This window comes from Hippopotamus amphibius, chromosome 11, assembly GCF_030028045.1.
Source record: "Hippopotamus amphibius kiboko isolate mHipAmp2 chromosome 11, mHipAmp2.hap2, whole genome shotgun sequence".
Lineage (NCBI taxonomy): Eukaryota > Metazoa > Chordata > Mammalia > Artiodactyla > Hippopotamidae > Hippopotamus > Hippopotamus amphibius.
Window position 1 is genome coordinate 81,072,134 of NC_080196.1, and position 26,672 is coordinate 81,098,805.

At 47.5% G+C, this 26,672-nt stretch overlaps 1 protein-coding gene across 1 annotated transcript in view; it reads right to left on the reverse strand.

The window, feature by feature from the left end:
* Positions 1-26,672, reverse strand: part of L3MBTL4 (L3MBTL histone methyl-lysine binding protein 4) — a 246,039-nt gene that overhangs the window by 10,357 nt on the left and 209,010 nt on the right. The gene's annotated exons all lie outside the window — the stretch shown is intronic.

Consider the following 26,672-nt stretch of genomic DNA (forward strand, 5'->3'; position numbering starts at 1 on the left):
CTGGCAGAACCTGGGTGGCAGCTGCTACTGTAGGTCCCTGCAGGGCACACTGGCCTCGCCAGGCTTGGGAAAGAGGCTGCAGCGAAGAGCTGAGACCCCCCCACTTGGGGCCAGGCCCTCCTAACTGGACCCTCCCTCGGGAGCAAAGCTTTGAGTGGCCACAGTCCTAAGGCTGCACGGGCACTGACTGGTGTCTCCAAGGGGTCGGACTCCTCTTCCGCCCACACTCCTCCCCAGCCTTTCTGAATTAGTTTTCCACCTTCTAGAGGGACTTTACTCTTCTGTTATAGCCCGACAGTCAGCCATGGATCTCAATTCCCTCATTATTCTGCTCTGAATGTACAAAATGGATAAGGACAAAACTACTGCAGAGATTCCAGAGAAAACTCCTGCCTTTATAACAACATCTCTTACAATATTTTCAACACACGCTAGACAAATAAAGCTGTTGATATTTTAAAAGACTCTGGAAGGAACGACCACAAAAGGAAATGTTTTAAGCCCTCAAAAAGTCTACCTTTCCTAATGCAAATGGCAGGTAAGTCAGCCAGTAGCTACATCATTTAAAGTCTATTATGAGAGCTTGTGTTTTACTAACCATGTTTGAAGAGCTATTATGCAAATACTTCCACCTCAAGTTAATTACAGTTGTTAGTAGGTGAGGCTGCCCTGCACCTTGCACACTCACATAATCACCTACTGGTTAGTGATCAGAAAAGTTCTAAACTGCGAGAGAGCCGGGCCATCTCTGTTGGACTGCTGAGCACAGACACCCTGCATCCTTCTGCACATGTGCTGTCTACACAGATAGCAAAATTGTGGCCTTCGCCCAAATTCTTCTGCTCCAGTTGCAGGCAGCGGCAAGTTCATCTCTAAATGCTGATTGTCCGACACTGACCTTTTTAGTATGTAAATAGGTTATCTCCTCCATGTAGTTCAGCCAGCAGTGCGTAAGGCTGAAACTTCACATCTTCTTCACAAAGCCAGTAGGTTTACAAATGTGAATGTGCCTTAATGAAGCTGTCAGGTTGGACAGGAGCAGGTACAAAACAAGCCCTGGAAACCCAGGCAGGAAGCTTCACAGAGCATCTGCAGCCCTGGGCATGCAGAAGCGCCCAGCTCTCCTGGGAAGCCAGGACTTAAAGCTCTGTGCTCTTAGGGATTAGGACCTGAGCCAAAGCCGGGCTTTATTCTCGAAAAGAATCGCCGCATCCTGCGGTTGCTTTCGCTGAAATAGCATGGGCTTAAAAAACAAATCACACATGTATCTCAACCCATGCCCTAGGTAAATCAATCACGTGTAGTTTCCGAAATGTACAGGACTCTGAAAAGACACGAGATATCAGTCTTATGTTTTAGAGGAATGAAGATGCTCAGTGACGGTGATCATGCTTCTGTGATTCACAAATAAAGGCTGAAAGCCTCCAAAATGCGAAAAAAAACCCAGCCATGCTCCCAAGCAAGGGAATTTTCCAATGGTAATTCTGGAAGCAGATTGCCTTGGGTGCTGAGGCAGTCACTTGGAAATGAACCCAAGGTGTGGCTGGCAGCTCTGCTGAGCAGCTCTGGGCTCCTCCATCCGCTGCTGCCCACGGCTCTGGCCCTGGAGGATGGGGACACGGTTCAAGTAGCAGGATGGCCTTGAGGTCACCACTCGGGGTGGGGGAGGGAGCTGGCTTGGTGCCACACACTTGAGCTCAGGCAGCTTTACGCCCTCAGAGGCTTTGGGATGGATTCGGTCTGTGTCCCCATTAAATCAATCTATTCGTTTGGAGGGAGGTGGAGGCGGGGTTTCCCGGAGGCTGAGCAGAGCTTGGTGGGGGGCAGGCTCTGGATGCGGGAGCGAGCCCCCCGGGCAGCAGGCGAAGGTCTGCAGCCACTGGCTGGGTGAGATCCTCTCCTGGGGGAGGGCTCTTGTCTGTGTGTCTGCAGCTCTCAGACTGGGGGAGGCTCACCAGAACAACTCACGTGCTGACCACAGATAATGTTTTTACTACCATCAGCTTATTGCATGATCTGGAAAGCCGGGAAGTTGAGTTTTCCTGCTCCAAAATTGTGAGTTAGATTAGAGATGGAGGCCCTGAGCGGGGAGTTTGCAGCAGCCAGCTTGCCCTCGCTAGGACAGGACTGGAGGTGACAATACCTATGGTGCAGAGCTGGTGGGAGGGGCGGAGAACGTGCCTTGAGCGGCAGGTGCCACTCTAAGCTCCTGAGGTGAGGGAGACACTCTATGCAGGGAAGAGGCTTTATTCAGAATTAACACAACGCAAGATGAACTCTCCAGTAGTAACACGAGGGAGGGGAGGCATTTTGGAGAGTGTTTCCTGGTGGTTGTTTCGCCTTCCTTGCACACTTCCAGGGGCCGGTTTCTTCTGGAGCTGAGGGTCTGGGGTGGATGCTCAGTCTAGCTGGGAGAGGACAGTGGCATTGAGGGTCCTGGCCAGCTTGTCTGGGTGTGAATCCTGGTCCCACACAACTGCTGATGACCTTGGATGAGATGCTTATAACTCCGTGTATCAAGGTTTTTCATCTGTAAAATGGGGTGATTACAGTACTCACACCTCACTGAGTTGTTGGGATTAGAATGGCTCCCAGAACTTGTGTTGAGTGCACATTAGATATTACATACACTACAGCCGTCTCCCCTTCTCTGCGGGGGATTCATTCCAAGAGCCCCACAGGCGGCTGAAACCCAGGATAGGACCAAACTCTATATATACTATGTTTTTTTTTCCTGTGCGTACACACCTACAATAAAGTTTACTTTATAAATTAGGCACAGTAGGGATTAACAACAACAACTAATGGTAAAATACAACAATTATAAAAACATACTGCAATCAAAGTTTTGTAAATGCGGTCTCTCTCTCAAAATACCATATTGTACAAATTTAGTGCCTTTCCCATCTTGACTAAGCACTTAACATGCACTATGGGTAAAACTTTTGCAGCTTAAGGTGTGAGAGCAAAACTAGCACAAATTTCTCTTCTTTCTTCACAATTTCGCAGATAGAAGATTCGTTCTTACCAGTGATCTTAGCTATCTCAGCATACAATTTTTCTTCTTTCTTTATTAGGTTGAGAATTTAAGCTTTTCCCTTAAAGGAAGCACTTTATGGTTTCTCTTTGGCATACACCAAATGCCAGCATCACTATTGTGTGCTTTCGGGCCACTATTAAGTAAAATAAGAGTCACCTGAACACAAGCTCTGAGGTAACAAGATAGCAGATGGATAACGGAGACGGATACTAAGCGGCCAAAGGGTGGGACAAAGGGATGATTCACATCCCCCGTGGGAGCGTGGCGGTGGGAGATTTCAACACCCCACTCAGAAGAGCACCCAATTACAAACTTACGAGTTGTTTCTGGAATTTTCCATGTAATATTTTTATGCCACAGTTAACCACAGGTAACTGAAAGCATGGAAAGCTTTCCATGGAAAGCATGGAAAGTGGGTTGAGGAGGGACTCACTGTACTGTTTCAAGATACAGATATTCTAAATTGTAACACTAGTGAAGGTGGGGACATAGATTTCCAAAGCCAGTGTGGCTGGACATGCCTAAAACCTATGGAAGCTGGAATTCAGACGGAGACTCAGGATCCTCAGGGCCACATTCGGATCTCACACCCCAAGTGGCCCTGGAATGACACTGCAGGGGTCACCAAAGTCATCTGCGGAGTCTTGGTGAGTGCAGGTCCCCTGGCTGTGGCCAACACAGGGTGGGTGTCTGTCTCCCAGGCAAACAGGTGCCCATGTGCGGGAACCAACCACACTGTGAACATGCGCTCAGCCTGCCAGCTTTGAAATTATGTGGCCCTTGGCAGACTTTAGAATGTAGGGTTATTTGCATTATTTTAAATTCTGTGCATAAAATTAGACTTTTGAAAATATCCATGAAAATTCTGCATACATTTTTTTTTGTATCGAATACGAACATAATTTTAGCTTTTTACCAAGCCTAGCATGGCTCACGCCACTACATTGTTGTAAATAAATTAAAGAGCATGAGCCTGTGATGAAGGTATTACTGTATTCTCATAAAATCAAAAGGATCAGATTATTCTACCTTGGGGCACTTTGAATAAACAGAGGCTTCTAGACTAGGAGAGGATGCCCATCAAGAAGAGAGGGCAGAAAGGGTCTCTTAACTGGGTGACTTACACATCTCAACCGCCGGCCCCAGCGTCCAGCTCTCTGTGCAGCAGGATTCTGGGTGCATCTCGGTGGTGTTTCCTCACTGCAGCAATGACTCCTGCCCAGCTCCCTGAAGAGTCAGCCAAGAAAATCCAGCCTACAAAAGCAGCCCATCGACTAGAGGTCTTCACATTTTTATTAATCAAAATGGCTTTTGCATCAGAAAATGAAATGTATGTGTAATCCTGGCTTTGCCTCTCACACTCATGTGTGGGTGACAATAAATAAGGCTATGCCTACACTTAAGATGTCTTTCCCCTTCCAGAAACAGCATGGAATGCTTGTCACCTTGGTGGTTTGCCATGTGTAGAATAGTTTGCTTGGAAGAATTTCTGTGCTACTATTTTTCTCTCACTGGGTTTTATGCCTTAAAAAACACAAGGAAATGTTCAGTGGCTTCAGTCAAGGTGCTCTGAGATCTGCAGCACTCTCGGATGCCTGCGGCCAGCATGTCCTGCTCTGCGTGCAGGAGCTGGGGAGGCCCCGACGAGAGCGTGGAGCCTGGGCGGGGGATCTGAGTCCACCCAGCAGCACGCGCTGAGGAGGGAATGAACAGCTCCACCTCCGAAAGCGTGACATCATCACCTTTCTCGCAGAGGCAATAACTTGCTTGGAATCAAGCTGACTCCTTGATGACATGGGTCTCCGTGGTAAGTGCTATCTGCCCGTGGACGGAAGACCCCGGCCTGGGCGGGCGTCCTCTGCAAGTCCACGGGCAGCTGGCTGGGCCAGCTCTGGGTGGCGTGGGACTCAGGGGCTGCCTCTGGGGTGCAATAGCCAAAGAGACCCACGGCCTGGCGCACAGCACAGGGTGCATCCAGATGCCAGACCCAGGCCTGGCGCACAGCACAGGGTGCGTCCAGAGGCCAGACCCAGGCCTGGCGCACAGCACAGGGTGCGTCCAGAGGCCAGACCCAGGCCTGGCGCACAGCACAGGGTGCGTCCAGAGGCCAGACCCAGGCCTGGCGCACAGCACAGGGTGCGTCCAGAGGCCAGACCCAGGCCTGGCGCACAGCACAGGGTGCGTCCAGAGGCCAGACCCAGGCCTGGCGCACAGCACAGGGTGCGTCCAGAGGCCAGACCCAGAAGGGCTCTTTAGAGACGAAAGGATGTTAATTCATCCAAAAAGAACATGAAAGCGGGTCCCTGATTTCTTCTCTGTCCCTCTCCTTGTCCTTCCGTCCTTTCAATTTCTGCTCTGCCCCCCAGAGGGGAAAAATCCTTTATGGAAATGCTTTTGAAAAATATGGCTGTTTCTTCACAAAGGCTCACACAACAAAACCGAAGCTAGTGAGTCAAAAATGGTAACCAGAGGTTGCAATGGCTGGGCCTTGAGTTACTTTTAATCCCACTAAAAACAAGGGCTATTTTACAAGTACTCTCTTCAGTGAAAGGGGCAGGAGGTCCACCATGCTCTCTGCTCCAAAGAGGAAGTAAAACATAAAATGGCAATCGGTCCCAATGTCCAATTTCATGATGCCTCTTGCCTGCTGTACAGTCTGGGACGAACGCTGGCTTTCATCAGTTTACCTGATACCACCTGAGCATCTGCTCCCTTTGCGGCGGGCCCTCTGCTCCCGAGGTGGCTTCTGCTGGAAAAGCAGGGAGAGTCAGGCCCTGCACCTGGCGATGCCTTTTCTCCCCACGACCACCAATTTTAAAGGTCTTTGCAGTTAACATGCTTGGAGACTTCATTCCTGGGCTGCATCATCATCTCTTCATTTCGATGGTGTTGGACTCAGACCCTCCTCTTTTCCGCTCGTTTCGCAAAACAGAAGTGAGACACAGAACAAGAGGAGCCCGGCACGATCGGCGAGACAACTTCCTGTGCCTGCGTGGGAACAACTCCTCCTGAACATTAAATTTACAGAGAATCACAGGTGGGACGAAGACCCTGGGTGGTCTACAGCTGCACAGGGTCCCACACAGACAGCCTCTGCCCCGCAGGGCTGTGGCCACCTGAATGGTGGATGGTGCAAACCGAGAGGTGCTGGGGGTGTAAACTCCGTCTTGGATTTTGATGACTCAGTACAAAAATAAAGACTGTAAAATACCTCCTTAATAGTTTTTTACATCTTGATTAACATGTTGAAATGAATGTTTTGGGTATATTCAGTTACACTGTCATTGCAATTTTACCAGCAGTCGCGGAGAGCCCGGGGCTCCTCGGAGGGCTTTACCATTCGTGACCTCGGTGCAGAACCCACTGACCTTTCTCCTCGGCCAGGCCCCCTCGTTCAGTGAAAAGCAGTGACCGGCTCTCGCCCGCCCACAGCAGGCTGCCCTCCCCTGGGTGCCCGTCCTGCAGGCCCCTCTCAGCCACCCTTACAGGCAGCATCGGCCCACACCCTGCCTCTGGCCCCCCTGCTGCCCCAGGCCTCCCTCAGCACCACCCAACCCGTGTCCACCCCACGCTGGAGGCTGCGTCTCCATTTCTCCTCCCAGCCGTCTCTGTCCTTCCTCCCTGGCCTCACCCCGGGACCTTATGCCCCCTTCTCCCTCTTTTGGGGGCCGCCCTCACCCCTGGGTCCTTGGGGCGTTTCTTCTGGCCACCCGCCCACTGACACCTGCTGGCTGCCGGGACGCAGCCCTCCGAGCTTCCCCAGCCTGGCTGCCTCTGTGCACACAGGCGCCTTTTATCGGGGTTTGCTGCCGGCCCCAGCTGAACAAGTCACTGAACAGGCAAGGAGCACTTTGCAGAGCTGGACCCGCCCTCCACCGGGAGGGGATTTAGGACCCCTGCGTCCAGCCCCCGAGGGCGAGGGGGGGCGTTTCGTTCCTTCTCTTGATCCTCTGTAGCAGACACTCTGTTTAAGGGGCCTTGAGTCCCAGGAGTCAATCCATCGGGTCCCAGTCCCAGAGGCTCAGGGTTCCCTGGCACGAGGCCCTCAGGCTTCACCCCTGTGCACAGCCCACTTCCAGCCCATGGTGGGGGGCAGCTCCCGTAGGGCCCTCCCCTTGTTGCCCTGTATGGAAATTATCTGTTCGTTCTGCAGCCTCCGTGAGCGGAGTATCGGTTCAAGGGCAGTCATTTCCAATGCAGCCTCACATCCCCATGGGGTGACGTAGACCTGACACATGGTACCCAGTAGTACAGGTGCTTCATACCTGATGGGGCTGTTGGACCATCTGAGGAATTTTACTGCAGAGACAAGTAATGCAGTGGCAAGTGCTAACTTAGTCTGTGCCAGTAAACAATGAGTTTCCATCCTGTGGGCTTTCATTTGCCAAGTACTCTCATTACTCAAAAGGCTGGGAGTTGTTTGTGATACGGACTCTAATTCCTTAATTTGCTACTCAAGAAGCAGATATTCCCTGGTTTCATTTTAACAAAAATGCAGAAAAATCCATATTAACATTTGATATGTTAGTCATCCGACAAAAGACTTCAGTGCAGCATGTTTTTTGATGGCTAAAGGGTGACCTTTTAGTTTAATATCTGCTTCACACAGCTTGAGACATCATTAATTAAGTTCTTTTGATTGAATACTACAACCCAATCACCCAGCATGCTTTTTTTCTTTGTTCTTTTAAATCCCCTGCAAGACTGTTTTCCTTCACTTACGAAGGTGAGACCATAATTGAATGAACTCTAGCGTCAACTTGACTGAGAACTGGAGTCGCTCTTTTCAAAGCTGGCCTCCCCTTCCTGGGACCTCCCTGCCTCCACCATGGCAGATAGAGAAGAACAAGCCATGTTGGGTTGGGTTCACAAACGGAAAGCCCCTGCCATCTTTACATATGTAAAGAAAACACCACTTTTCCTGAAGAAACTTTGACTCCAGCAGTGGATGGTAGCACATCCTTGAGGCAAACGGATCTGGAAGCAGAGCGTGTGGTCTCTGCTCCTAGGCTGGCAGCAGAGTGCGACCGGTGCCAAAGCCCAGGCTGGTCTGCCAGCCGCGCTCTTAGCTCCTTCGGCTCCCATCACCTGGAGGCTGGGAGGCCAGTGAACTAATACAAGCACAAATCTTAAAACCTTACACCGCCCGACCCCTGGGGGGCAGACGCCAGGTGCTAGTTCTCTAGCTCACTGCACAGCACATGGTCCACAGGACGTGCTCCACAGCTGTTTGTTGACAAGTGACAACAAAGGCAGGTGTAGGTCGTGGGAAGGGGCAGAAGAATGGACCTCCCCCCGCCTGATGGGAAGTGGAAGTCCCCACCATGGATGGCACCACGAGTGGCATCTGCCGGACCTGCCTCCTTCTTCCCTGTCCCGCCCTCTCCGCAGCCGCCGGACACCCTGTGGAAGCAAAGGGTCCTGGTGCTCAATCTGGTCAGAGGATCCCCAGGTCAGGTCTGGAGGGAGGACTCCACGGTTTCCTATGCCTGCGGTGATGCCTCGTGTGTCCAGGGCACAGCTTTGTGCCTGCCGGCCAGGAGCACCCGGTCAGAATGACCAACGGCACCCACGGGTGCAGCCGCGGCTCCGGGATCATGGGCTTCACAGAGCTCTGCCGGCGCTGCTCCAGACGTGCAGCCTGCTGGGGACCGAGGGGACCAGCTTTTACTTTTAAGTTTACTTACCCCACGTGACTGCACGGGGGCAGTGCGATGAGCCCTCTTTTACAGATAATGCAACAGTCTCAGACGCTAAATAACTTGGCAAAAGCGATTCTGAGGCAGCGCAGGGATGCCCAGCCTAGAGCCCTCCACACGTAGGATTCTTTTCCTCCAGTCCTTCAGGAGTGGCTTCTTTCTGTCACTGCCCTTACGTTTCTGTCCGAAGGCAGAGGCAGACGTGACCCTTGGGGGGTCATTCTTGGAAAGACAGAGTTGCCTCTTCTTAATACGGAAAGCCGACTAAGACCCATCTGTCTCCAGACAGATCTCTGGAAGCACTGTCAGATTTATCTCAAAATGAACAAGCTTCCAGGGAGTCTACCCAGGACCCAAGTGGGCCTGATGAGAGATGCTTTGGGGGCTTTGGAAGGACTGGGATGGCGCTCAGCCCACCAGGAGGTGAGAGGAGGCAGGGGTCCTGGGTGAGCGAGCCTGGGGACGTATGCAGCCGCCCATCTTTCTCGCTTTGGCAGGAGAGCTGCTCCTTCCTCGGCAAGACGTTCATTGCAGATGCGTGCCGCTCATGCCAGGCTCATGCCAGGCAGTGCCAAGGCCCCCCCTTGTAGAGGTGTGGACGTGTCACAGAGAGACTCAGAGACAGCAGCCGGTGTCGTGGGGCCCAAGTGGCAGATCTGCGTGTCCCGGAGGTGCTGTCACAGGCCTCTGTGCTCCCATCAGAAAGTGGTCCTGGGGGCGACTCCAGCCCATGGCAGCCCTGGTGGGTCTGCTCGGGGAGAGGGGGTCCAGCGGAAGCTAGGCTGCCCCCGTGAATTAAAACTGAGCCCCCTCTTAAGTGTTTGTCCCATCTTTTACTTGTGATCCTTCTTTTGTTGAAAACACATAAATACACTAGTATGTCACATTTCACGTTCCACATTTCACTTTTGGGAAAATTCAACGAGGAAGCAGCTTATGGGATATTTTCCTGTTTTTAGGAGTTGCATATGTTTTCCATGTTTTCCTTGCTTTCAGGGAAGCAAGCCACAGGGATGCACCCGGGAGAGGCTGCTACGGGTCAGGGGTGGGGGGGGTGGTGTTGATTCTCGTTCCCCCACCCCTGGGTCTGCGCGCTCGCCAGACTTCCCCACGGCCTCGTGTTCTGAGGGGCGCCTCCTGCCTGTCTCCTCTGCACACATGGACCCAGTGGACATTCAGCCCCGTGGTGTCCTCTGGGCTCCTTGGCCTGGCCTCACCTGCTGATTGCAGGGAGCACATAGGGCTGGGAAGACTGGAAGATGTGGGGGCAAAGCAAAATAATATGACGCCTAGCCCTCCTTGCTATAAGAAGAAATTAATAATTTGGGTATTTTATAGACTTCAGTCTTTTCTTTTAAAACTATTAGAATTATAAGAAGAAACACTATACCAAGATTTAAGAAAACCTACTTTTACTGGAGCTTGATAAAACATGCGCTCTCTGGCTTCCTAGGTTGCGCAGTGGTTAAGAATCTGCCTGCCAATGCAGGGGACACGGGTTCGATCCCTGCTCCAGGAAGATCCCACATGCCGTGGAGCAACTAAGCCCGTGCACCAACAAAAACAAAAAAAAAGAAAAAACAAAACAAAACAAAACATGCGATCTCTCCATACTCTTCTTCACGTGATTCAAGTCTTGTCAGAAACTCGGTTCCAAGCCATTCAAAGGCTATTCTGCTCAGTCATCTATCTTCTCTCCCCAAACATCCCATGAATCCCTTGATGCCAATATGCACAGGTAACAGATACGACCTTTTCCAATTTATTAGCATTCAAGAAAACAGAAAGCTTTTACTGTTCTCAGGTTGTGTGTGTGTGTGTGTGTGTGTGTGTGTGTGTGTTTTAGGAAAAAGGGAAAGAGAAAAATCCCTCCAATCATGTATGCAGCCGGAATAAGTACCTGGCAGAGAGAGAATGAAGGAATCTGATCTGCCACGGCACTGCCTTTCAACCTTTTCCTGCAAAGCAGGAGGCCCACTGATGGAGACCTCCACTAGCTGACCTGTGCTAGCTAAGCCCCTCCACACACGGCGGCCCCCCACCCCCGCCCTCCCACGTGTGTCCCACAGGCCCTGAAAGCCGGCCTTGGGCCATCTCTTCTCCTCATTCTGCCTGGTGGGTCCTGTGTGCAGAACCGATTTCCCAAACTTGCTGAGCTGCGGGGACTGTCAGGGGCTGTTTCTGATGTTAGCACAGGACGCAAGAACATTCTTTGGTCTGAAGCAGGGTCTCTGTCGCCTGAAATTCATAACGTTCCATCAAAGTTCCATGCAGAGGCCCGGAACCAGAACCACCCACAGAACCAGCCAGGAACCGGGCTGCATGGAGTCTGCAGGGGCCCAAACACGCTGGGCACACAGCCCATCCTGCACTCTGAGAAAATGCAGACTGGAAACTATGCTCTTTGCTGTTGTAAAAGCTAGCCAGGATAAATGAAAGCTCAGAAAACTACGTTTGTGATCCTACTGCAGTTACTGTATACATTTGACCTAGATGCTAATTTTACACCTTTCTAATATCCTGCAGAAATGACAGTCTATCTAATTTCCAGTTTTAAAAAGTGCAAGAGATCAGGTCAAAGCTCTGACATCTATCCCGTGCCTGTGTAGACAGGTCGGCATGTGCTGGGGTAAGAGACAGCATGAGAATTACTTAATTGACTACTGTTTCCCATTTATGTGATTATATCAAAAGACACACAATTTGAAAATGATACATTTTACGCACATCCGTAAAATATCTACTAAGCAACTCTCTCCAGGTAACTACTAAGTAATTATTCCAAACCTATCATATCAGACATTCCAGTCACAACCCAGGGGCACCTGAGGACATGGGCTGGGGCCCTGTGCCCTCGGCAGAGAGATGGCAGTCTCCTCAGGTGGCTTACTGCAGCACTCGGACAGAAATAAAAGCTGGCGGGACCGGTAGGGGAGCCCTGAGTTGCTCGTTTCAGAGGGAGACAGTCTGTTGTAAATGCAGCCTCATTTCCCACAGGAAGAGGACCTTGTAGTGATAGGGTAAGTCCCCTTCTCAAGTAAATGACACTTGTATACAAAACCCCGCTTTTCACCTCTGTAGAAGTAACTGCCTTTGGGATCAACCATTGTCTCGGAAAGGCTACCTTCCACTGAAGACACTGTGGGAGTCACGGGAATGAGATTACGTCTAAAGGATTGAAAGTGATGGATTACTTGGTCACAGGATCACTGATCACTGCTAATCAACTAGGAAAGTAAGGTGGTAACGCCGACACTTAAAACAACCGAATCCTACTCTTAATTACCTACGACAAGAGGCAAGCTGCTAAGATCTGTGTGTTTGTTGGGTGGGTGTGGATTTATAAAAAACCAGCAGTGTCAGGGATGGAGGGACTCACAACGGAGCCGGCGTGTGAAGTCCCGCTCAGGTGAGCTGTCAGCATGCTCTCAAAGCCCTGCTCTCATAACGGGTGACACTGAGAAACGTAATGCAGCACGTCTAATAAACCATCTGCAGGAGAAAACACGAGGAACAAGATGGAATGGTGACAGAGGACAAATGGCAGTCATGGAAAGTGTGCCTGAAATAAATGAAAAAACAGCAAGTTCCTGAGTCCAGACGACCCACCCTGCTTCCCACATCATCTGAGCACGGTCAGAGAAGGAGCCGCCCTCTGGGTCCAGGCCTCCTCACGGCCAGGGACCCCACCCCGACACTCCCCTATCAGGCGGCCAGGCTGCACTGCGGCAACGTCTATTCTCATCTGAGCGGCAGGATCCTCGGAAACTCTGTTGAAGTCCGTGCACGTTTACTCGGACACACCGGTGTCACCCTCTGGGGGATGCAGGGGCAAATAACTGTGGCTACAAGTCTGCTGAACCCCATCACTGAGCTCCACTTTGTTCTAGAACAACCCCCACTTCAGATCTGCTGATGCCACTTTCACAAACCACCCGTTCTCACAGCCTCCTCTTTTCAGGGGTTTCGCCCTGAAAAGTGGAAGACGATGACGGATGAATGGAAGTCCAAAGAAAATGTTAAACATACTGAATTATGTAAGTGTAACAACGCCAGACATTCCCCACATAACTGACTCTTTGGGGGAAAATGCCATTCTATTTCAGGCTTTGAACAGGATGGGAGAACTCCAGGGAGCCCCCCGGCCCTCACCTCTACGTGTTATTCTTTCAAAGGCTGGCTATTGTGGCTTATGCTTCCATTGGTTTCGTGGTGAGAAAATTAATTAACATGCTAAAATAATTTGCACTGAGTGAATCTGAACCTTGTTTCTCAATTGTTTTTGGACTTTGGCTTTCCTGAATCATGGGTAATGATCTAAGTGTCTTTAGGAGAGTTGTTCTCAGAAGAAAAAATTTTACAGGTGTAGATTAGCAGTCCAAATCATATCGGTCAATTCTAGGGAGGGTAAAGGAAAACTGCTGGTTGGGCCTCAAATTATGCTGCCTTAATGACTAGGAAAATATAATTCTCAACTTTTCCTTGTTGGGAGCTCCAGATAACAGTGCTGCGGGAAGGAGGCACAATTTGACGAAAGCTTTTACCTGCTGGCTGAAACGAAGCAGCCTATTTATACACTGCTCTGAAATTTAAGTAAAAAGCTCTTATCCACTCAAAGTTCAAATGAGAGAGCTGGGCGGACAGGCAAAGACACAAAGGAAAGACACAAGCTGAGAAGGAAAAACATAATGGACTGAAGCAAAGGCAGTAACGGGACAGGCGATACGGGGGTCAGCGGGGACCAGAAGACGGGTCGGCTTAAGGCTGACCTGAAACAGCCCTGGGGGGAGAGGGCATCGCAGGTAAAGAACACCCTATCAAATACTGGGGGAGACGCTCAGCCCGGACTGCTCCCAATGGCTAAAATCCAGTCCTCTTCTCCTTTGCCTCCCCAAGCTGACCCCACCCCGCAAGGCCCAGTTCTACGCAGCACTAAGTGCCAGGCCCTGTTTTAAGGCACAAAGAGGGAATGGAATTTGCCTAAGAACCTGCTAGAGAGTGGCAGAGTTAGGACTCACAGCTGGGCAGTCTGGCCTTCTGGTCTATGCCCTTGACCTCACCACTACTCTGCCTTGTGAAGGAACTGATGGGTATTTGAGTTATAGAGGAAAATTATCCACACACAGGCAAAGATGGGTCTGGAGGAGAAGGTATGGTAAGAATCCATGAGGGGGAATTATTTACCTGCCTGGGAGGTAGGAGTTAGGCCGTGAGGTGTGACATCTATGGGGTCCAGTTGAGAGCACAGGATACCAGGGTAGGGGACACAGAAGAGAGAGAGCAGATATGGAGTAAGGGTTTGGGGGTGGGCACTGCCTACACACACCAGGAGACAGGCTCATCCAGGACAGGTGCCGTGGCTGGGCTCGGGGGGTGGCTGCCCCGGAGTGTCGGGGTGACTCTGAGTGTGCACAGCGTCCGTGGGGCCGGCCAGCAGCGGGGGTGCCATCCTGGCTCAGTTCTGGCAAGAAAGAGGGACCTGGTCAGAGAGAGCAGCCAGTTCACAGAAGGGGTGCTGGTGGGACAGCTGGAGGTCCAGAGAACACAGTAAGAGGCTGAAGGAAGCGCAGCCTTTCTCTCTCCACTCCGACTACAGACCAGTAAAGGCACACGAATGACAGCACCTTTCATCTGCAGACCCCTCCCCGGAGCGCCACCCGGTCTTGGGACATGCCTGGGCTCCAGATCTGTGCCCAGTCCCAGGGCCAGCAAAGTGCAGAGCGGGGACGGCAGCCGGCCCCTGATTCCCACCCACCTCACGGCTCGTCCCATCACCTACATGCTGTTTTCTCATCTCTGCGAGGTTTATGAGGTTTACGTGCTCGTTTGCCTGCAGCGTCACAGAGGAGGGGACCTTTCATAAAAGTGACCTGGGAGCCTCTTGTGGGAGGTTTCGTCTCCCCTCTTCACCTCTGGTGGCTGTAAGGTTTGTTTTTTTTTTTCCTTCTCTAAACTTTAGAATGTGCCCTTAAAAAAGATTTCAAAATAGGCACTATTCAATTCTGCTAAGAGCAAAACGCACGGTTCTGAGCCAGAGAGCGTCATCTGTCAGGAGCTGCCTGCGGGTGTGGCCGGGCTGCTATGATGCGGGGACAGAGCTGAGGACAGTGCCGCCCTGTGCACTCGCTGTGGGCACCTCGTCTAGACCTCTGACTTCCAGAGCCTCAGAGTCTGCACGTGAATTAGTAACGCCACGGGATCGTTAAGGGAATTACATCACTTGGATGGGGTAGCACTGTGTGAATGACACGAATGACCCCTTCTTTTTGTTTTCAACCTTCCATTCCAGCCGGAGAGCAGGTGACTCCCAGGTCAAAGAGCAGGTGGGCATCTCCTTTCGTGAGTGGGCAGGTGGGCCCCTCTGTTTCTGGAAACTTCGCTGAGGCCTGAGTCTGGCTGGCTGTCGGGCTCCAGGTGCCACGCCTCGGGGGCCCTTGTAGGGGACCTGCCTTGGTGGGTGTGGGGCGTGGGGAAGGTCTAAGTGGCCCCCACGCTGCTCCCTTCTTTCTGTCCTTCTTGCGGTCTCTGGGGAGAGACGAGGGAGCAGACAATACTCTCAAATGGGCTTCTTTCTCCAAAGCAGAATGAAAGCAGAGCCTTAACAAGTTCACGTTCATCTTAACACATTTCCACTGCCCTCAGTCCGTCCAGCCTCAGCTGCTGACACTCCCACCCCGGGAGTACGGGAACGTCACGTCGGAAGCACACCGCTGCTTCCCTGCACGTGTGAGCCACGCGAGAGGGGGCTGTGTGTCCGGCTGGAGTGTCCACCCACCATGGGCAGCAAAGGCAAGCGAGACCCCAGCCTCACCCTGGCATTAGTTCCACCCCCACCCCTCTTATTGATGACCACGGTAAATGACATTAGTTGACATGTGTTTCCCAGTATCTCCCTCACACTGACCGCCTTTTGGTAAAAGCTCACAAAACAAAACAGAAATGACCACAAGTAGGTGAGTGGAAAGGTGAGAAACAGCAACTCTGAAATAATTCTAAAGCAGTGTATGATTTGGGGATTTAGCCAAGTGAGCTGATAAACTAGGCCATTCAAATATATTACACCAGTATTTTCTCTGGCGAGAGATTGCTTGTTGGATTTGCATTCAGTTTCACTTTAGGACTTAATTCCTTGTTTAAAAAAAAAAACTGGAGGAAAATTTTCCATTAGCTGTATTTTACTCAGACCCAGATCCAAGGCCTGGCCAATGCATATTACAATATATAATTTAAGTATAATTACATTAAAATATTAAACCACAGTCAGCTATTAGAAATAATGAAATTTCTTGCATAAAGTCATCGCATGAATTACTCTGGTGATTGTCAGACTCCCTAATCAAGAGAATCTGCCTGAAACTGCAGGGATTTCACTTGCTGGAGCCCTGCAGTGCATCAGCAAATCTGTGGACCCCGGCCGGGTGGGGGTAGGGGGGTGGTTTCCATTAAAGCTGCGGCATTAGAGGAAGTTCTCCTCTAAGGACATCTTTGGATGACTACTTCTGTGGCATGAACAGCTGAATTCCAAAAGTAATAAACGTTATTCTAAAGTAATTACAGTACTAACAGAATTTTAGGCTATGTGATAATGGAGAATGCAATAAAACAATTCTATGGCAGGCAGAGGGGTCCTGTATGATATATTCACAGTGTTTGCTGGTATTTTCAAAATTTTTGTTTTTGTAATAGAGAATGTAAATTATATTTAGCTCAAGCCAGCATTTGAATTTAAATCCTTAAAAAAAAAAAAAAAAAAACTGAATTTCTATAAAGCATTTTACAGCAGCCTTGCTCATGGTACGCAACTGCTGGGCTGACTCTTCCCCATAGACAAGAGAAGGAAATGGCAAGCCGTCAGCCAAAACATCCCAAATCACCAACGTCCAGAGTGATGAGGCTGCAACGTAAATCCTACCAATTTGTGTGTGTGTACGTATGCTGTGTACGTATGTATGTATGCGTATATTTTTTTCCTTCACTTTGGCATATTTCACTTTGTTTTGCAAGTAATGTAGATGGGCTAGGTCATGGGCTAGGTCAGTGGTTCTCAAGCCAGATTAGAATCACTTGTGGAGATTTAAAAATCTGGTGATGCCCAAACCAATTAAGTCAGACTTTCTGGGGGTGACGATGGGGAGTGGGCAGTGAGTGGTGCTTTTACAAGCTCCTGTCACCAGGGCTGAGCTAGGACCGTATCTCCACCCTCACCACTGGCCCTGCTCGCTTCTCTCCTCCTGTGGGGGCCGCTTCTGCACGGAGACCCTGAAGGTGACTATAACACGGGACACACTGCCCGAGGCAGGGTCAGCTCTTGTACCTCCAGCTCCTGTCCAGGTTCTCAGGCTGCACAGTCCAGGGGTCAGAGCAGGCCCACTAAAGGGGCCGGTGGGGTGGGGGTCGGGGGCTGAGCTGGTGAGCACACCCCCCACTTGCAGGAGGGGACCACCCCTAGGCCAGCCTGCTGTGCCGTCAGGAAGGTGGGCCCAGGGCTGCCCGATTTCCAAGAGAAGCCAGAAGTCTGAGTTTTTATGTGAAAAATCTCTCGATTTTTAAATGCGTGCAATGAATTAAACATTTATGAAAACTGTGTTGGCCACAGTAGCACGTGTGTGGCCAAGCCTACAAATACCAATTTACAATGTTTGAGCAAAGCACAAATACCCCGGATGCAAGGATAACTGGATAAATATTTGCAGAAGGAAACACGAGCCATGTCTGGAAAGTTGTCATTTTTTGAACAGTAGAGATAAATCTGTATTTGCTTACTTGTAATTTAGTGGTGCTTTCCAGAACCAAAGAGTAACTTATATTAACAAGCCCTCAAAAAGAGTTTGCTACATGAAGGACAATATAAACCCATAGGGATACAACCACTGCAAAGTAAACATACAACCAACCCAACCAACTCACCCCCCACCACTTGACTCTCTGAGAGTCTCAGGGCAGAACTCACGCTCCTCCGTGTGAGGCAGCTCCCATGGGGGTCTGGCTAGGGCAGAATGGGTGGTGGGGAGCTGAGATTCTATCGTTACTACAGGCTATCTGGTGATGCTCATGTGACAGGTCTCAGGACCAACCTTTGAGAAGCAAAGCCCTGAAAGTCACATAGGCTGGTTATAATCCCAGGAACTTTCCAAACAATAAGACTGATTCTCCCTGAAGGCCGCACCCTGTCTTTCTTCACATGCCTGGCACCTGTCAGGAGCTCAGTAAATACTTGCCGAGCGATGGAGTGAGCAAAGTAACTTGGAGCATCCCTAGTATGGGGCAGGCAAAGTGCTGGGCGGATGCTGCTGGAGGTGGGGGTGGCAGGAGGAGGGGACAAGGAAGCAGAGCGGTCTTAGCGTCCAGCTGGGGACGCAGCACAGCCACAGGGCAGGTGGCAGTGAGGTCAGCTTGTGGCTTCTAACTGGAAGCCGTCGGAGGTGTCCCCGGAAGATACACGGTGGTGCAGGGTGAGGCCTCGGAGAGTCGCTGGGAGGGGTTTACCTTTGTCCCTTTGGCTGTCGGGAGCCAGGAACGGCTTTTAAGCAAGGAAATAAAATGATCAGATGAGGATTTTAAGAAGATTATCATGATAGTGATGTGATGGAGGGCTGGTGGGAGGAGACCCTCAAGGGCTCTTGTTTAGAAACTAAGTTCAGGACGGAGGGAAGGTTACATGTCGTGCTGGCTGCTGGGCCGTCACATTTCCATTCCTGCTACAGAAAATAAACCCCCTAAGAGGGAAACAGCCTTAAAACTCTGGTCTCGCTTAAGTGCCTGGTTACAGATTCCTGAGAATCTTTTACCTAAAGGAATTTGTCTCCTTGTAAGTGACAAACCAGAAGAAAACAATCATAGAGAAGGAGGCAATCTCTGGTTGTCATTAATTCACATAGGAGACTTCAGGAAACACTGAAACCGACTTGTAGAAGAGAACACATCTGACCATTAGTATAACTGAATGACTTCACTTCCAAACACGTGAAATTTTGTCATAAACCTAGACATCTCTTTCCCTATGAAAAAGGGCTGCTCTTAAGAAAATGAGCATGTCCTAATCCCTACACCCTGTCATTATTAATTCTGATTCTGTGCATGGATAGGAATTTATCACATTTGTTAAATACATAGGAACTAAGGCAGGGCCATGAGCAAGACAAGCCGGAGCCCTTCCCTGTAACAGGACAGAGACCTTGCACAGAAGCCCAGCATTTCAGAGGCAGAAGGGCTGGTCCAAGATTTCTCGGCCCCACTCATCTCCCCGTGTGGAGGCCCTGTAACATGATCCCTGTATCCCTGGGCTTTCCTTGCTGGAATAAAGTACCCCTTCCTGTTTTCCCACGGAAGTGCCTACCCTTCCCGTAGCAGTTATTTTATTTTGCTCGAAGCATACTTTTGCGGAAAGAGCAAGCATGGATTTTAGAGTCAGATAGATCTGGGTGCCAGTTCCCAGCTATTCCAGAGTCAAGCTGTGTGAACTTGGGCACATTACTTAACCTCTCTGGACCTCACATTTCCTTCTCAATAAAACGTCATCTCATCTGAGGTAGACATCAGTTCAACCTAAGAGTAAATACGTATTCCGAGTCCTGAGAAAGTCCTGTAGATACCTGGAGAATTCCTTTTCAGTCTTCAGTATATTTCACTTTCTTTTCCGTGAAGGAAGATGGGCTGTCCTTCTGTTCCAGGCTCCCACTGGCCCCTTCACATGATCGGAGCAGCAAAGGGTGGTCATGGAGATTAAGTGAGATGCACGTGTACAATACATGGCACCCAGGATTGAGTAAATCCTGTTTTCTTTCTCCTTAATATACTCATAGCTCTCCCACCTCCTGGACCTCATCGCCGGCAGCATCCATGCCAAGTGTAAAGCTGAGAGCAGAGTTGGGCAGGTCAGGGGTGGCTGTGACAGAAAGTTCTGGAAACGGCGGCTCCGGGGCCTCACGGCCTTATTCTGTATCCTGAGCAATGTCAGAGATGTCTGAGGGCGTCTGTGATGCACTCGGATGATTCGCTGACAGTCCTGTTTCCACACAGCACTGTTCCCATAAGCCTCTCACGTGCAGGTCCCCACAGAATTCTTCCCGAATGGAATGAACGTTCTCGGTAAACCCGGGGACGAGCCCGGCCTGGGGAGATGCAGCAGGTGGCAGGTCTCCAAGAGATAACCAACAAAGGTTAGAACATTTCGCTCAGTTTGAAGAGAATATGCCCTGTCGTGGGCAGTGAAAAGACAATGCAGACTTTGGTATTTCACCCCTTATTTCCAAACAATTTTTCCCCCTATTTTAATGATGGGCTATAACCTGGACAAATTCTTTTAAAGCACGTTGATGTTTGTGTCTGTTTGTGTTTTTTGTTTTTCTATTTTCTTAGGATTAGGCATAATAAGAGATGTTAACTGACACCAAATGAACTTAGCCATTTGTAGCTCACCAAAGAAAACAGTTCCACTAAGAGATCCTCCCAACAAAAATGTCACGAAAGTATGCATTATAGCAATATCATCATCATCCCAGTCCTGCCGTTATTCCAACTGTGTAGCAGAAGTTATGGAAGAGTGGAACTGCGATTATAGCTATTATTTCCTACAAGGACACAACTTCGATAAAAACTGTTTTTTCCCCAACAGCTTTATTCAGATAGCACAAGAATGGAATTTGCAACAATCTAAAAAACTTAGCTATATTGGGTTGACCAAAAAGTTCGTTTGGGTTTTTCCATAACATCTTACAAAAACCCGAACAATCCTTTTGACCAACCCAATACTGCTAACAGTAAAGTTTTCATTGGGTAACTTAAAAACTATGTGTTTCTGCACGAACACATTCTAGACCCTTAGCTCGTTAGTAAAGTTAAGCGAATGAATGAATGAATGAATGCATCCATCGGTGGCTGTAAAGAACCAGGGCCCTGAATGAACTCAGCAGAGTCTCTGCGGGCCCACAGCAGTGAAGACGGGGGATGGGAACTGTGGGCCCGGCTGCCCTGGTTCGTGCCTCTTCCTCCTCCAGGAACAAGAGCCCACCATTTCCCTTCCCCTGGGTTCTAGGTGCCGCTGGGAGCCCTTCCCTGAATCCCTATCCCCAAAGTCTCTCCAGGCCACGCTGGGCCCTCGCCTGACTCCTTCTCCACAGATGGGAGGGGGCTGGGCCCGTGCCCACCTTGTTTACTGCATCGTGCAAGAGAGGCACTAAGATCTCTGGGGTCTCTCAGAAACCTTAGAAAACACTTTCCTTATTCACATTTAACAGACAATTACATGACACTTATCATGTCCCTGTTACTCACTGCTCTAAGTTTAAAAAATTTTTCCAAATATCAACTCCTCAAAATTATCAAGCCCATTACAAGGGAGGAAACTGAGGCAGAGAGGGGTCAGGTAAGTCGCCCGAGGGTCCAGAGTTGACGAGCAGGGTCTGGAGCCAGCCGTGCGGGCTCAGACTTGGTGCTGGCCCCTTGGAGGGAAAGGGGCCTGGGGTCTGTCCTGAGGCAGGAGCTGGTTTCCAGCCGACTCCCTCTAGTGACAGCATCACCCCCAGAGGTAAAGGCTCTGTTAAGCACGGCCACACCTGCCAGCTAGGCTTTCCTTAGGTTAAACTACCTCCTTACGTTTCTGTCCGTTGGCCCCCGTTCTGCCCTCTGGAATTGCCTTGAAATAGTCCATTTTCTCTTCCACATTAAAAATCATGATCTTATTGTCCATTTAGACGTCATACCTTTAACTGCTTTGATGAAGGGTCCACAATTCAGTTTTTTTCCCCAAATGGAGATAAGGCTCTTTCCTCATTCTGATTTAGTGAGACTTTGTTATTAGCAGAAGAGGATGCAACCAGAAAATGTGTTTTATCAAAAGATACGTAAGACTAATTTTCAACATGGTTGGAAAATCGCTACACTCAGAACACCCGTGGGAGGAAACGGTTGCCTCTGGGCGTGCTAGGGTTTGACGCATGGGTCCCACAAGTCACCACCTGTGCTTTCTGCAGGGTTGGCCATGCCACGCAGGGAACTGCAAGGTAAAGATGCGATCAAGGACTTTAAAATGAAACAGCAGTGGGCTCACTGAAATGACGGAATCCCAACTTCCCACCATGGTGTGTGCTTCACCTGCCTCCAGCCTTCCTGTCCCAGGGCATGAACACTAGAAGCCAAACCTGAAACTTGTTCTTTACAAAATTCAACGTATTCAGACAGGCTCTTTCTGAAACGCTATTTGCACAATGGCCTTTCTTATTTATGAAAATAAGGAAAACAGAAGCCTGGAGTTCAGCCATTTCTACACAAAGTAGAAACACAATCATTTAAGAGAGGCAAAACACAAAAAACAAGTAGAAGGGAAAATAAAATCATAAGAGGAATGAAGAGAAACTGGAGGGAGAAGAAAGGGAGAACAGGCCTTGTATATAACACAGAGCAAGGGACATGAAAGATAAAAATGAACAATGCTAGCAAAGTAAGATTGAAATAAAAAAAGAATGTTTAAGAAAAGATTAGAGAAGGAGGTCCAATAGATGCATAACTAGTGTCTGAGAAAAAAAACAAAACAATGAAACAAAACAAACACACACACACACACACATACATGAGGGTGGGTCAAAAATTATCTGCACTCCGGTTAGAGTAAAACTTCCGTAAATTGTACAGCCAGAGTGCAGATAATTTTTGACTCACCCTCGTGTGTGTGTGTGTGTGTGTGTGTGTGTGTGTGTGTGTGTGTGTGTGTGTGTGCGTGTGTGTAATAAAAGATACTCTTTCTTGAACATTTTGAATCTATAAGCTTAAATTTAGTTGAATCTATATACCAAAAGGGCCACCATGGGCCACATCAGGTGAATGCAAATCCAATACCAGGACTTGTCTTAGTGAAGTTATTGTCGTTTAAAGATAAACACTCGTTTGTGCAGCCAGGAAAGCCCCCGCTGACTCCTTAGACGTTCGGAAACAGAATCCAGGAATGGCAGGGAAGATGGTGAGTAGGAAGTGCCAGGAATCCATTTCCTCTCTAGACAGCAATTGTGCTGGCAGAATCTGTCTGATGTAACTATTTTGGAACTCTGGAGTCTATCTGAAGGCTTGCAGCTTCCAGTGGAGGCTAAGATGGTAAATCACAGTTAATTTTGGTCATCTTTGGCTCTTAGTGCATCGGTGGCTACCCATTCCCCACCCTCAGCCCTGTGGCAGGCAGCTGCGCCCACATTCCTGGACCAGCTTGCATGTGCTTGCAGGAGCCAGGTGGGCATTATAAAGACCGTGTCCTCCAAATACCAGTGCTCTGTGTTCTGGCTGCTAATGTGGAGCTGCGAGCACAGAGGCAGCTCCTGTTTTTACAGCCCCCACTGGCTGAAGTGGCTTTCAGGGTATTTAAAGCAAGAGTGCCTTTAGGTATTTTTCCCTTCATTCTCCTCTCCCCCGTTTTTCCCTTTTGGGAGCCAAGTACTTAAGGATTAGAACATTCAAAAGCAACTGCATAAAGGAAGAATTCAGGAAGTCATTATACATACCCAGGGAAAGATATGGCTCAGAAAATACCCAAGAAAACCTTACACTTAAACCTTAGGCTGATCCCCATTACAGAAATACTCTACAATAATTACAGACAAAGACAAAACAGCAAACCCTGGGTGAGGAGAAAAATCTGATTAATGGAGACACTATAGTATAAGATTCAAATGTCCAGTTTCCAACAAAAAAAGACAAGGTATACAAAGAATAGGAAAGTATGATTATTCAAAGGTAAAATATAAACAGAGAGGAACTGTCCCTAAGAAACTGTCTAGTAAGTCTGCCATCCTGCCCAGATGGCAGACTTACTAGATAAAGACTGAAATAACCATCTTAAAGATGCTCAAAGAGGTTATTAGATGCTTAAAGATGCTTTCAGGATCTTTAAAGAGCTAAAGGAAGATGTGAAAAAAGTCAAGAAAACAAGGTATGAATAAAATGAAAATATGAATAAAGAGATAGAACTCATAGAAAAACTAAAAAGAAATTCTGGAACTAAAAAGTGTAATAGTTGACATGAAAAATTCACTAAAGGAACTCAAAAACAGATTTAAGCAGGTAGAAGGAAGAGTAAACTTGAAGATAGGAAAATTGAAATTATCAAGTTCTGAGAAATAGAAAGAAAAAAGATTAAAGAAAAGTGAACAAAGTGTAAGAAGGGCCCTTGGGACAGCATCAAGTGGACCAACATATGAATTGTGGGGGTCCCAGAAAGAAAAAAGAAAGAGGGAGAGGGGATAGAGGGGGGTAGAAAGAGAGAGAGAGAGAGAGAGAGGAATACTTGGAGAAATAATGGCTGAAAGCTTCCCAAATTTTAGGAAAGATATGCATCTACAAATTCAAGAAGCCCAATAAACTCCAAGTAGGATAAAGTCTAAAAGAGCCACATTGAGAGACATTATAATCAAACTGTTGAAAGACAAAGACAAAGAGAGAATCTTAAAAGCACCAAGAGAAAAGGAACTCATCATGTACAAGGGATTCTCTAGAAGATTATCAGAGGACTTCTCAGCAAAAGCTTTGCAGGCCAGAAGGCAGTGGGATAACATATTTAAAGTGCTGAAAGAAAAAACTGTCTACTAAGAATTTTACACCTGGCTTTCTTTTAAAACTGTCTTTCAAAACTGAGGAAGAAACGAAGACATTTGCAAACAAAAGCTGAGGGGATTCATTACCACTACACCTGCCCTGCAAAGAGTGTTGAAGGGAGTCCTTCAAGTTGAAGTGAAAGGATGCTAGACAGTAACTCAAAGGCATACGGAGGTATAAAGTTCCCTGGAAAAGATAAATACACAAATAAACATTAAAATAAGTATTACTGTAATTTTGGTTTGTAACTCTATTTCTTATGTTCTACATGAGTTTAAAGACCAGTGCATCAAAAACGATTATTAGTCCATATTTTTGAACACAAAGCAGAAAGATGTAATTTGTGTTGTCAAAGATGATGAGGACGGAGCTGCACAGGAGCAGTCTTTATGTGCGGATGCAGTTACACTGTTGTAAATTCACATTAGAGTGTTATAATTTAGGATGTTAAATGTAATCCCCATGGTAACCACAAAGAAAGCAGCCACGGAGTATACACAAAAGGAAATGAAAAGTGAATTAAAACATTTCATAACAAAAAATCAGCTAAACACAAAAGAATACAATAACGCAGTGAATGAGGGACAAAAATCCTAGAAGGTATAAAGAAAACAAAGAGCAAAAGGCAAAAGTAAATCCCTTGTTATCAGTAATTACTTCAAGTGTAAAATGACTAACCTCTTCAGTCAAAAAAATAGAGATTGGAAGAATAAGTAAAAACCCACAATCCATCTATATGCTGACTACAAGAGATTCAGTTTAGATACAAAGACATAACTAGTTTGAAAGTGAAAAGATGGAAAAAGATATTCCATACAAATAGCAACCAAAAGAGAGCAGGATTGCTATACTACTATCTGAAGAAAACAGACTTTAAATCAACAAAGGTTACAAGAGGAAAAGGACATATATATTAAATTACATATAAATACTTACATACCTAATAACAGACTCTGAAAACATATGAAGCAAAAATTGACAGGATTAAAGAGGTAAATAGAGAGTTTTAAAAAATAGCTGCAGAATTCAACACCCAACTCTCAATGATAGGTAGAACAACCAGACAAGAAGACAAGTGAGTAAATAGAGGACTTGAACAATAGACCAACTAGTTCTAACAGACATATACAGAACACTATGCCCAACAACAGAATACACATCCTTCTCAAGTTCACATGGGATATTCTCTAAGACAGACCTCATGTCAGGCCACAAATCAAGTCTCAATAGATTTTAAAAGATAGGTATCATACAGAGAATCTTTGTTGACCACAATAGGATCAAATTGGAAATCAGTAACAGCACGAAAACTGGAAAATTCACAAATGTGTGGAAATTAAACAACATATTCCTAATCAATGAATCAAAGAGGAAATCATAAAGAAAATTAGAAAATACAAGTATTTGTCTCTTAAAGATACAAATTTAAATGAAAGTGCAACATACCAAAACTTGTGGGATTCAGTGAAAGCAGTGCTAAGAGGAAAATTTATGACTGTAAACGCTTACATTAAAAAAAAGAAGAAAGAACTCAAATCAACAATCTGTCTTTACAACTTAAGAAGCTAGAAAAAGAAGAACAAACTAAACTCAAAGCTAGCAGAAGGAAGGAAATAATAAAGATTAGAGTGGAGATTAATAAACAGAGAAGAGAAACAATAGAGAGAGTCAATGAAAGCAAGATCTGGTTTCTTGGAAAAATTAACAAAATTGAAAAGATTGAGGAAGAAAACACTTAACTTACTGAAATCAGAAATGAAAGTGGGTACATTACTACCAACTCTACAGAAATAAAAAGAATTATGAGACTACTATGAATAGCTGTATGCCCGCTACTTGATACTGTATGCCCACAAATTGATAACATAGATGAAGTGAAGAAACTCTTAGAAATACAAAACCTACCAAGACTGAATCATGAAGAAATGGAGAAGTGGAATAGATCTGTAACTAGTAAGGATATTGAATCAGTAATCAAAAAGTCCTTGACAAAAAAAGCCCTGGACTAGATGGCTTTATTAGTGAATTCTACCAAACACTGAAAGAACTTACATAAACTCGTCTCCAACTTTTTGAAAAACTGAAAAGGAGAGAACATTTCCTAACCCACAAGAAAGCATCTAAATTGGAAAAGAAGAAATGAAATTATCTCTGTTCAATGAGGACATGAACTTAAGTGTCCATTGACAAATAAATAAATAAACAAAATGTGGTAGATGTGTACACTAGAAATTTATTTAGCCTTAGAAAAGAATGAAATCCTGACACATACTGCAGCATGGATAAATCTTGAAGACATTATGCTAAGTGAAATAAGCCAGACACAAAAGGATAAATATTGTACGACTCTATTTATA